Source organism: Pelobates fuscus, chromosome 10 (assembly GCF_036172605.1).
Source record: "Pelobates fuscus isolate aPelFus1 chromosome 10, aPelFus1.pri, whole genome shotgun sequence".
Classification (NCBI taxonomy): domain Eukaryota; kingdom Metazoa; phylum Chordata; class Amphibia; order Anura; family Pelobatidae; genus Pelobates; species Pelobates fuscus.
The window spans coordinates 138,933,551-138,946,359 of NC_086326.1; the positions used below are offsets into that span (position 1 = coordinate 138,933,551).

The 12,809-nt window shown below is 44.3% G+C and overlaps 1 long non-coding RNA gene across 1 annotated transcript; it reads left to right on the forward strand.

Annotated features, from left to right (window-relative positions):
* The first annotated feature begins 4,478 nt into the window (after positions 1–4,478).
* On the forward strand, positions 4,479–12,405 carry LOC134575433 (uncharacterized). The gene is made up of 3 exons (XR_010085656.1): positions 4,479–4,571; positions 9,073–9,111; positions 12,163–12,405. It is a non-coding gene; the product is annotated as an uncharacterized LOC134575433 (long non-coding RNA).
* The last annotated feature ends 404 nt before the right edge of the window (positions 12,406–12,809 follow it).

Here is a 12,809-nt window from a genome sequence, read left to right on the forward strand (position 1 = left end):
CAGCAGCAGCATGTATAACGCTGCACGCTGGAAGGTCGTTGATTTATGCAAACGCCGGGGTCACGTGAGTGACCCGGCGTTAAAGCAACAGTACCACAATCACAGTGGGAGGCTTAGATATCTCCCACGTGTGATTGTTAATTCTGATTGGAAGTTATCCAATCAGAATTTAACCTAGGGTATTTATACTCACCTTTCCTGTTCCTCCCTGCCCTGTTGTGGTCTTTGCTGTTTAGTATTGATTCTGAACTTGTGATTTCTGGTTACGTACTCTCTGGCTTGTTAATCTGACTCTGTGACTTTCTCCTACCCTTTGACCTCGGCTTGTTTATCGTTATCCTGTTTTCTGGTTCCCCTGACTCGGCTTGTCTCCTGACTATTCTGTGGGTGCTTAGCCCGGCCACTCTAAGGTCCGGTACAGCACCTTTTCTGTGTGTGTGTGTGTCTGTTAGCGTGTTGGGTTCCCGGAATCGTGACAGGAGTAAAGTATGTCAGCATATGTCCTGTAATATTTTAGTGGTAGCCCGTCGGGGCCCGGGCTCCTCCCTGATTTGGAGCTTTTAATCGCTAGCGCAAGTTCCTCCGAGGTGATGGGTTCTTCTAGTCGGTCTGACACGCCTGTCGCTAGGGCGGGGAGTGTATGGGCCGAGAGGTACTCATCTATAGAGTCGCGGAGTCTGAGGGTGTGCATGTCCGTGTGCGGTCGTGGTAGGGAGTATAAGTCTGCATAATATGATCGGATGATCTCCTGTATCTTGGTAGGGTGTCTGTGGAGGTTCCCTTCCTTGTCCCGAATGCGGTCTATGTATGTGTCCCGCCTTCTTTTGTTGAGCATGCGTGCTAGGAGCTTCCCACTCTTGTTACCGTTAACATGAAAGAATGCCTTATGTCGTAGGACTGCCCTATGGTGTTGGGACTGTATGAGTGTGGTCAGTTCCCTTCTCAGACCTAACAGCGTTGCCTGGTGTGTAGGGAGTTGGAGGCGTTTGTTGAGGGTATCTAGGCGGTGTATGTCTGCCAATAGTGTAGTCATGCGTGCCTCCCTCTGTCTTTTCAGGAGAGCGCCCTTTTGTATGAAATGCCCCCTGATAACACTTTTGTGTGCTTCCCATCGTATGGTGGGGGACGTCTGGTCGCCATTGTGTGTAAAATAGTCCCGGAGTGTGGCGTCTATGTCTGCAGTCAGTTCTGGTATGGCAAGTAGGGCTTCGTTCAGCCTCCACTTAGAGACCTTAGGTCTAAATAGGGGAGACTCCAGGGTGACCGATACCGGTGCATGGTCCGACCATGTTGCGGTGCCTTGGTCAGCCCGGAGTGCCAGCGGTAGGTGGTATTGTGAAAGAAAGAGGTAGTCAATGCGAGTGTAGGAATTGTGCGGGTGAGAGTAGAAAGTATAGTCCCTTTCGTCAGGGTGTAGTGCTCTCCAGCAGTCCACTAGTCTCTCCCTCGCCAGTAAGGCCCTGATTGCCGTGATGTGTTGGGTAGGGACGGGTGAGCGTCCTGAGGAGGAGTCCCATTTGGGGTCTAGAGCTACGTTTAGGTCGCCCCCTAGGACCAGTACCCCTTCTGTGAAGTGCCGCAGGGAGCGAAGTGTCCGGGCCAGGAAACGGTATTGTCTGCGATTTGGGGCATAGACGTTAGCGAAGGTGTAGAGCGTGCCCGCTATCTCCCCCTTTAAAAAAGTATATCGACCCTCCGGGTCGGTTTGTACGTCTTTTTCTGTGAACGGGATGCGTCTATGAATGAGGATCGCAGTTCCTCTGGATTTTCCCCCCTGAAAATCGCTAAAGTATCCTACAGGATAATGGTGGTTAGTCAGTGTGGAACGTGACCCCTCCCTGAAGTGTGTTGCTTGTACAAACACTATCGATGCTTTACGGGAGAGAAATTCCCTCACCGCTCCCGACCGTTTCTCGGGTTGATTAAGGCCTCTGGCGTTCAGGGATAGTATCGTGATGGGGGCCGGGGCAATGGACATGACTGGGGCTCTTCTAGTAGTCGTGTGGCAGCGTAGGCTTGTCCGTCCGGCGGGCAAGCAGGAAGGTGGGATAGGGAGGGGGGGGGTACAGGAAGGCTTAGGTCAGGCGGGGAGGGAAGAAGTCAGGAGTCAAGAGTCACAGTCGTTAAGTCTGTACAAAATCGCTATAACCAGCGGTATCAGAAAAGAGCGTAGGGGGGCTGGAACCCCCCCGTCCGTTAGAGGGCGGAGGGGGACCGCTCACCTGATTCTGGTCGCTCACTCCAGTAGGGCAGTCGAAGGAGTTCCGGGAATCCCAAGTGAGTAGGGCCCAGGGGGCCAAGTGCGCTCTCAAAAAGGTCGTCACAGACCACTGTGACCTCTCGGGGCACCACCCAGTTAGGATCCATCGTCTCCCCGACTTACGGCACAATCTATATAAAATTCAGCATATATGTCAACCTCACCATATAATTACAGTAAAAACAGTAGCAATAGTAATAGCCGTAACACAAAACATATCAACATTTCAATATTACCCTCCCTCCCCCCCCCCCCCTTGTGCGGCAGAACCTGGCAGGTCTACTGGCCTACTATGCCGCTTCCCTCCCCCCTCCCAAGTCCCCATCACCTTCCCCTCTCCCACTCCCAAAGCTAGATACCCCCTCCTTCCCCAGCCTAATGTACCAATCTCAACTAATATAGTGGGCCCTTGAGTGTTAGAGTGTGGGGGGCCTGGTAATGGGGCTGCGAGGTGCATTGCTCCTATTGTTTTACCTCTCGGGCCTAGGCCCTTCGTGGGTCCCCTTCCTCTCTATGACAGTGTGGGTATAGTACCCCGTCCACCCCCCAGGGCGATCTTAGCTAGGCCTAAGTTTCCCCCATGCCCAAAGTGGAGCTTCAGCTCCCATGATACTTGCTGTGACAAAAGGATAGTCAAAGTTCACAATGGCGGTGAAGTGCCGAGGGTGGTCTGCTGAGAGTGGTACAGTTCACAGTCCGCTAGTGGAGTCAAAATGGCGGTTTCGGGGGTAACCCCCCAGGGATGGAGCGGGTTTCAGTTGGGTGTCCCCACTGGTCTGGTCGTTTGAGTACGGGGGGGACGAAGTCTCTGAGGGCGAGGGCCCGTGTCCTGTGATCTGGGGGCAAAAGCGTAGAAATTAAGCAGGTTCGGCCATGTCAGAGTTTCCGGTGAAAGGTGCAGCTCTCTTTGCAGCGCCTGGGCGTCTTCCTCCCCTAGGATCGTGAAGGGGCCGTTGGGTGTTGCAACCTGTAGGCCCGTGGGAAAGCACCAGCGGTACCTTATTTGAGCCGCTTGTAGCTGCCTTGTAAGGGGTTTCAGAGCTCACCTGAATGACAGCGTGGCTGGGGACAGGTCAGGAAACAGGTGGACTTCAGAGTTTTCCAGTAGTATTTTATCCGTGCCCCTTGCTTTGCGGAGGATTTCCTCCTTCAGTGGAAAGCTTTCCAAACAGCAAATAATGTCACGGGGTGGTCCATCTGGGGGGCCCGGAGGCCTCAGGGCGCGGTGCGCTCGTACAAAGCTAATGGGTGTCTGGAGTGGTCGCATCAGCAATTTGTTAAATAAGTCCAGCAAGGTGTCTTGGATTGGGTTTTTCCTGTCCAGCGCCTCTGGCACCCCTCTGATTCTGATATTTTGTCTCCTACCCCTGTTGTCCAAGTCCTCAATGTGAAGTGCCATTTGTTGCAGTACCTTAGTATGGGATTGCAGTCTGTCTGTGGTTGCTGCCTGAACCGCAGACATGTGGTCGCTGTCCGCTTCTAACTGAGTCACCTTTTGGCTGAGGCCTTGTATGTCCTCTCGCATGGCATGTAGCTCAGCAGTAATGGACGCGTGGAGTTCCGCGTTTGCAGTCTTCAAATCCGCTTTCGTGGGTAGTTGTTGCAGTATAGACATTATTTCAGGTAAGGAGGCTTGGGAGGTCGGTAGTGGATGGTCACCCTGTGGGGATCGCGGGCGGGAAAGGCCGGAGGCCGTGGAGTCATTTGAGGCCTGGTCTAGGTCCGCTGGTGCCACGAGGTACGGCTTCACGGAGGGGGTCAAGGTGCTTTTCGGGGTGTCCCCGGGTCTTTGGGCGCACGATGCGCGTTGTGTTTTCCCCATTTTCAGCTTTTGTTAGTGCGGTCGGTGAGGTTGAAAGTTAGGCCGGCGGGGAGCTCACAGTTTATGCTGCCATCTTCGCGGACCTCCAAGCCACGCCCCCTAATATGCAAATCTTAAGTATACAGATAATACAAAAATATGTAATGATATAAAAACGGAACGCAATTACACACTTAAACCATAAAAAGTGTTATTAAAAGAGGTGTAAGGATGTATGTTTGAAATATTTCAACAAGATAAACCTGTATTCAGTTTCACTGTAAAACAATTTATTAGATGCAAATATGACTATCCTGACGTATAAATACAGTAAGTTAGCACATATTCAGCACAACTGAAAAGCTCCTTCTTCCCTTCAAACTTACGGCACAGTCTGTAAAACTCGACAAAAAATAATCATGTCTGGAGTCAAGGGACAGAAGAAATGCCCAGATCCATGTCAAGATCCTTGCCCACCACGATGCCCACCAACAAAGCAATGTCAGGATCGTAAGTAAAAAAAAATCTATGTTATATCAGTACTTAAATTATGTTCGTCTATGTTTTATTTTAGAATTATCATGATAAATAAACACTTAACGATATGATCATCTAAGCAGATTTATTTCACGTTTGATTTTTGCCATGTCTCTGGTTTAAATGCTAATTTACATTACAGAGATAAGTGATGTTTTAAAGGCCAAGGACCTGATCTTTTAGGCACATCTGGTATTAAAGGGAACGTTTCTCTGAATTCCTATTTTATGACACAATGCTGAGTTTTGTGATCAATTTAGTAATGACTCTGGTCTAATGAAGGTTGGAGACATGTGTTATTTTAATGGTGAGCAGGGGGCTTGTGTTATTTTAGTAAATACAGATACAAGGAAACACATTTCATTGACATATACACAAAATACTGTCAGTAAGAAAAATAGGAAAGTTTAATATCTATACAGGGCAGGGCATGGAAGGAACAAAAATGTTTTGTTTTGTGGTCTTGTCTCTGTTTATTGAATAGAGTTGGCACAATTTAAATAAGTGGAATATAAGAAATATCTGAAAGGGAGTGGGAGAAAATCATTTCATATTAACTTATTAAAAACTGTTAATATTAAGCGTTTGACAGGGTCGGCTGGGGAGCCTTTTGGAGGAAAATGGATTTAGTGGTATGATTTTCAATGCCATTATGGCACTTTATTCGGCTCCATCAGCGAGGACAGTTGGAACTAATATATGCGCAGAGTGGTTTGAATTAAAGAATGGTACAAGGCAGGGGTGCCCGTTGTCACCTCTGCTATATATATTATCATTGGAACCACTAGCAATCAACATAAGGGAAAATTGTAATATTAAAGGTTTTCACACCGCTATAAGGGAAATCAAAATGTAGCTATATGCGGACGATACTACAATTATAATGACTTCTCCTGAACAATCTTTACTCGAATTAATGAAAGAAATTAAGACATATGCTTTGGTTTCAAATTACCAACTAAACACACTAAAATCCACGGCAATGTATAAAAATATGGATAAATCGATAGTCAAAAAATTGAGAAAGGAATATAAGTTTATTTGGACTAAAAAAGTAATAAATTATTTAGGAGTTTTAATCAAAGCTAGAGTAGAAAAAACAATGGAAATAAATGTATTGAAATTATTAAAATATACTAATAAAACATTAAAATCATGGAGAAATGTGCAAACATCATGGTGGGGGAAAATTAATGTTGTAAATGCATATATAGTACTCTAATGGTCCTATTTATTTGCAATTATTCCTCTTAAAATTTCTAAAAGCTGGCTTGATCTGATTCATATATATATATCTGGAAGAATAAAAAGCCCATGATCAGATTAAAGATACGCTCTAAAAAGTTAAAACAAGGCGGTTTAAACTTTCCTAACGCAAAACGTATATATTATGCGAATATAATCAAACATATATACAAATTACAAGAGCAACATGTGAATGGAGACCCTTGGTACATTATTGAAGCAGAAGCAACTAAAACAAGGAAATTGGAGTGCTATCTATGGTTAAATTGTGATAAGAAACATATAGAGGCCCTTACAGACACATCATTAATATTTTTTCAACTTTTACAAGTTTGGGAGGAGATACAAAAAAGCTTTGGGAATTGGTATATATATTCCAAAAACCTGTAAATTAACTGTACTAGAACAAAATATGAAAGATTTATCATTAAAGAATTGGCCAAATAAAGATACAATTTCAATTTAACAAATAATGAAAGATGATAATATTATTCCATTCCAAGAGATCCCAAACAGGGAAACTTTTACATATTTAAGAATAAAAATTTTTATAGATACCAATACTTTAAAATCCTCATTTCAGTCAGCAGGTCTTATGGAAAATATATTTAGCAACATTTATGTTAATAGAGTAATTTCCAAAGCAAATCACCTGCTAGACTTACCTAATGATAATACAACGAAAATAATAAATTATTGGGAACAAGAATTAGAATTAACTATAACATTGGAAGAATGGTGTTCCTCTTTGTCACATATTTCTAAAAATATACATTGTTTGAATTTGACAGAGTGCCATTTCAAAGTTATAAATACCGTATATACTCGAGTATAAGCCGACCCGAATATAAGCCGAGGCCCCTAATTTTACCCCCAAAAATTGGGAAAACGTATTGACTCGAGTATAAGACTAGGGTGGGAAATGAAGCAGCTACTGGTAAATTTCTAAATAAAATTAGATCCTAAAAAAATTATATTAACTGAATATTTATTTACAGCGTGTGTATATAATGAATGCAGTGTGTATATGAATGCAGTGTGTGTGTATGCAGTGTGTATGAGTGCAGTGTGTATATAATGAATGGAGTGCAGTGTGTGTATATGAATGCAGTGTGTGTGTATGCAGTGTGTATGAGTGCAGTGTGTATATAATGAATGGAGTGCAGTGTGTGTATAATGAATGCAGTGCAGTGTGTGTATGAGTGCAGTGTGTGTATATGAGTGCAGTGTGTGTGTGTGTATGAATGCAGTGTGTATATAATGAATGCAGTGCAGTGTGTGTATGAGTGCAGTGTGTGTATGAGTGTAGTGTGTGTATATGAGTGCAGTGTGTATATGAGTGCAGTGTGTATATGAGTGTGTATAATGAATGCAGTGCAGTGTGTGTATAATGAATTATGAATGCAGTGTGTATGTGTGAGTGCAGTGTGTGTGTATGAGTGCAGTGTATATGCAGTGTGTGTATAATGAATGCAGTGCAGTGTGTGTGTATGAGTGCAGTGTGTATGAGTGCAGTGTGTATGAGTGCAGTGTGTATATAATGAATGCAGTGTGTGTATGTGTGAGTGCAGTGTGTGTGTGTGTGTGTGTGTGCAGAGCATTGGTGGGGGGTTGGGCATTTTATTAATTATTATTTAATTATTATCTTAATATTTTTTTTTTGTTATTTTTTTTAGGTAATTATTTTTTTATTTTATTATTAATTGTATTATTTTTTTTGTTATTATTATTTTAATATTTTTTTTTTCTTATTAGTTGTTTTATTAATATTTTTATTTTTTCGTCCCCCCTCCCTGCCTGTTAGCTGGCCAGGGAGGGGGGCTCTCACTCCCTGGTGGTCCAGTGGATGGGCTGTAGGAGGGGGGCTGTCAGGAAGCTGTAACTTACCTTCACAGCAGCTCCTGTCAGCTCCCTTCTCTCTCCTCCGTCCGTGCAGCTCCCAGGTCAGTTTCCTCTGCAACTCTCGCGGCCGCGCGGAGCGTTGCCACGGTAACCCGTGGCAACGCTCTGACCCCGCGGCTCTCGCGAGAGTTGCAGAGGAAACTGACCTGGGAGCTGCACGGACGGAGGAGAGAGAAGGGAGCTGACAGGAGCTGCTGTGAAGGTAAGTTACAGCTTCCTGACAGCCCCCCTCTCCCCCCAGTCTGTATTATGGCAATGAAAATTGCCATAATACAGACACTCACTCGAGTATAAGACGAGTGGGAGTTTTTCAGCACAAAAAATGTGCTGAAAAACTCGTCTTATACTCGAGTATATACGGTAAATGGAATTTAACTCCAAATAAATTAGCTAAAACGTATCAGAATTGCGACCCTACGTGTTGGAGATGTGGCAGTAATTTGGGTTGATATATTCACATATGGTGGCATTGCCCATGTGTTAATGAAATTTGGTCTTGGGTTTGTAAACTTTATTATGATTTGACAGGTATAAAACTAACATTCTCACCTACAGTTGCATTATTAAATGTAAACTGGAATTTAGAATCACAAAATTATATCTGTATTGCTATCCATTGTTTTATAGCTATGAAAATTATAATAGCTCTAAATTGGAGGTCCTCCTTAACTTTTTACAAAATATACTTTCTCAAATTAAAACACAATTGAATATGGAAAAATGGCTTACGATAAATCATATTTCACTAATAAGAAAAAAATGTATGTATGAAATATGCTTAAACAAATTGTCAACTATGTAAGATCTACCCTGAACATGATGTTAAAAGATTCGCGATATTCTGAATTTGTAAAAGTTTTATCCTTGGAACCCCCTAGTATGAATGTAGCACATTTATATGTAATGGGATTTATTGTGTATTTGTGTTTGAGTGACTGAATATTTCAATGTAGACTTATATAAATTGTATTTGTTAAATAATTTAAATAAATACATTTTGAAATAAAAAAGTGTTAATATTACAGCTGTGGTAATGCAGTTTTTTAATGCAAGCTTTTTACAGATTACTGCTTTGAATATTGGGCCATCAGTATCTATGAATAAAATTGATTGTATACTAGTTAATGCCAAAAAATGTATTAAAAAAAAGATTAAACAAAATAATTGTAAGGTTTATATTGTGAAATGTGTTTCAGGTACAAAGCAATTTCAATGTATTGAAAATGTAAATAGATTGCATGGGATTAAGCAGGATTTTATTCTAATTAAGTTAATAGTACACAAATTTGAGAAAAATCATTAATATTTTTTCCTTCTTCTTTTGCAGCTTGTGACCCATGCCCCAAGCCAGTTCCTCAATGCCAAGGTAAAAACGGCACAACCTATTATCTCTCCACTGACCAATATTTATTTATAGCGTAGAAACAAAAAAAGTACTTTTTGCTAAAATATAGATAATGGACCCACAAAGGAATAGTCTTCTTATTACTACGGGCTGATCATGTTAATAAATCACATTCTGTTTGGTGGGGGTTGTCACACTATGTAGTAAATAATTACTGCACTATGTGATCGACACTGCACTGGGAGACATCTAATATTGGGCAGTATCAGGACATACATATATAAATTGTTATTAGCTGCTGCTGTCATGAGCTCAGTCCGCTAACATTAACTACCGTATTTTTCGCTCCATAAGACGCACCTCACCATAAGACGCACCTAGTTTTTAGAGGAAAAAACCCAGAAAAAAAATATTCTGAACAAACTGTCCCATAGTGTTTCTTACTATGGGACAGTTTGTACAGAATATTTTTTTTCTCCCCGTCCCATAGTGTCCCCCCCTCCCATAGTCTTCTCCTCTCTCCCATAGACTTCATCCACCCCCTCCCCATAGACTTCATCCACCCCCTCCCCATAGACTTCATCCACCCCCTCCCCATAGACTTCATCCACCCCCTCCCCATAGACTTCAACTCCCCCCCTCCCCATAGACTTCATCTCCCCCCCTCCCCATAGACTTCATCTCCCCCCCCTCCCCATAGACTTCATCTCCCCCCCTCCCCATAGACTTCGTCTCCCCCCTCCCCATAGACTTCGTCTCCCCCCCTCCCCATAGACTTCGTCTCCCCCCTCCCCATAGACTTCGTCTCCCCCCCCCTCCCCATAGACTTCATCTCCCCCCCTCCCCATAGACTTCATCCCCCCCTCCCCATAGACTTCATCTTCCCCCCTCCCCATAGACTTCATCTCCCCCTCCTCCCCATAGACTTCATCTCCCCCCCTCCCCATAGACTTCATCTCCCCCCTCCCCATAGACTTCATCTCCCCCCCATAGACTTCATCTACCCCCCCATAGACTTCATCTCCCCCCCCCCATAGACTTCATCTCCCCCCCTCCCCATAGACTTCATCTCCCCCCTCCCCATAGACTTCATCTCCCCCCTCCCCATAGACTTCATCTCCCCCCCTCCCCATAGACTTCATCTCCCCCCTCCCCATAGACTTCATCTCCCCCCCTCCCCATAGACTTCATCTCCCCCCTCCCCATAGACTTCATCTCCCCCCCTCCCCATAGACTTCATCTCCCCCCCTCCCCAAAGACTTCATCTCCCCCCCTCCCCATAGACTTCATCTCCCCCCCATAGACTTCATCCCCCCCCTCCCCATAGACTTCATCCCCCACCTCCCCATAGACTTCATCCCCCCCCTCCCCATAGACTTCATCCTCCCCCTCCCCATAGACTTCATCCCCCCCCTCCCCATAGACTTCATCTCCCCCCTCCCCATAGACTTCATCTCCCCCCCCATAGACTTCATCTACCCCCCCATAGACTTCATCTCCCCCCCTCCCCATAGACTTCATCTCCCCCCTCCCCATAGACTTCATCTCCCCCCTCCCCATAGACTTCATCTCCCCCCCTCCCCATAGACTTCATCTCCCCCCTCCCCATAGACTTCATCTCCCCCCCTCCCCATAGACTTCATCTCCCCCCCTCCCCATAGACTTCATCTCCCCCCCTCCCCATAGACTTCATCTCCCCCTCTCCCCATAGACTTCATCTCCCCCCTCCCCATAGACTTCATCTCCCCCCCATAGACTTCATCCCCCCCCTCCCCATAGACTTCATCCCCCCCCTCCCCATAGACTTCATCCCCCCCCTCCCCATAGACTTCATCCTCCCCCTCCCCATAGACTTCATCCCCCCCCCCCCCATAGACTTCATCTTCCCCCCTCCCCATAGACTTCATCCCCCTCCCCATATTCTTCTCTCCCATACTGTCCCCCTCCCCTTGTCCCATAATTACTTACCTGTCTTGTAGCGTTGGCCGGCAGCACAGGGCGCACCGCGGTAGTGGAACTTGAATTTCATGTTCCGGTTTCCGGCGGGACTGAAAGGAAGTGCGCACTCAGCTTGTGCACACTTCCTTTCAGTCCCGCCGGAAACCGGAACATGAAATTCAAGTTCCACTACCGCGGTGCGCCCTGTGCTGCCGGCCAACGCTGCAAGACGGGTAAGTAAAGCTTCATATTCGCTCCATAAGACGCACAGACATTTCCCCTCACTTTTGAGGGGAAAAAAAGTGCGTCTTATGGAGCGAAAAATACGGTAACAAATAAAACAAATTAAGTCTTATTTTGTTATTACGTTAATGCATAAAACAATACTATAAGAAGACCTCTCTAATCCATTAAAAGTACACTCCACTGCCCAAGTACAAAATATAAATCACTGTCTGTTAGATATTCCACTGATGAAAAAAATACACATATTTAATTATAGGTAGCATATCTAAAAACAGTTTGCAAAAGCTACAGATCTCTTACACATAAGCCTTTGCAAGCCCTCCCCTTCTCCCCCACTTAGAATTTCTGTGGCTGTCCAATCACAGGCTTCCCAATGCAACTCGATGAGAAGTCTTTGCAAGGCAGGTGCTCTGGGCAAATACTGCATCCTGAGTTTAGCTTTGAACTAAACAAACCAGAAATTTACAGAACTGTGGGCAATGTAACAAGATTAATTTATAAAAGTGACAATTTCGGTTGAAATCTGCGCATATTGTATTGTATAATAATAAAAAAGTACTTTAGGTGCGTGGAGTGCTCCTTTAATAATAACAACAGTCTGTGTGGCCATAATAGTCTGTTCTTTAAAGGTATTATTCCAAAATAGAATGACCCCCTCATGGGAAGCATGGTGCTGCCATAGAATAGGAACGTTTTAATAATTGATGACATGCAGTTGGTACAGACCTAAATATAACTACAAACTGTTATATTTGGTCCTTAAAGAATTTTCTAATATTTCAAGGTTGCAATTAGAGTATATTCATGTTCAAAATGGTTAATCTACAAATAAATTGGCAGTCTAATTTTCTATCTCTCACTCATACAATCTCTGTTCTCTCTTTCCAGATCCCTGCAAACCGTCTCCCCCGCACTGCCATCAGGACGTGAAGTGCGTGAAGAAGTGTTAATATGATGGAATCCTGTGATGGAACTGCTGTCTGCTTCTTTGCTTAACAAATGATATCTAGCGCGACATCTGAAAAACAAACATTCCGTTGTCCTTTTAATGATTACCTAGTGGTACCCAGTTTCCTCCGGTGACAATGCAGTTGACCATTTGCTGTATGAGCCAATCAACATTGAATTAAAATGCATTCTGAAACATGAAGTTATGTCTTGTGGTATTTGTTTTGTCCAGTTATTAAATCCAAGGGTTCACATACTTTTTCCACCTGCACTGTGAATGTTTTTCATGGTGTGTTCAATAAAAACATGGTAACATTTCACGACTGCTGTCTAGATGAGTGTACCACCCACCCGGTGCCCCCCTTTCCCAATGACACACAGAGACCGTATAAAGTTGGGTAAGGGCATCGGCCACAGCTTTATTTAATTTTTCCATGCCAGCAACATAAATACTGTCAGCTGTTGGGGTGATTTCCCAACAGACAGGTCTATCCCCACAAACCATGAGTCCATGAGCAGCCTGCCTCCGCCATCAGCTCCCAACAGGCTGCGACTCCCCAAGCCTCCTCGGCAACTCCATCACTTCT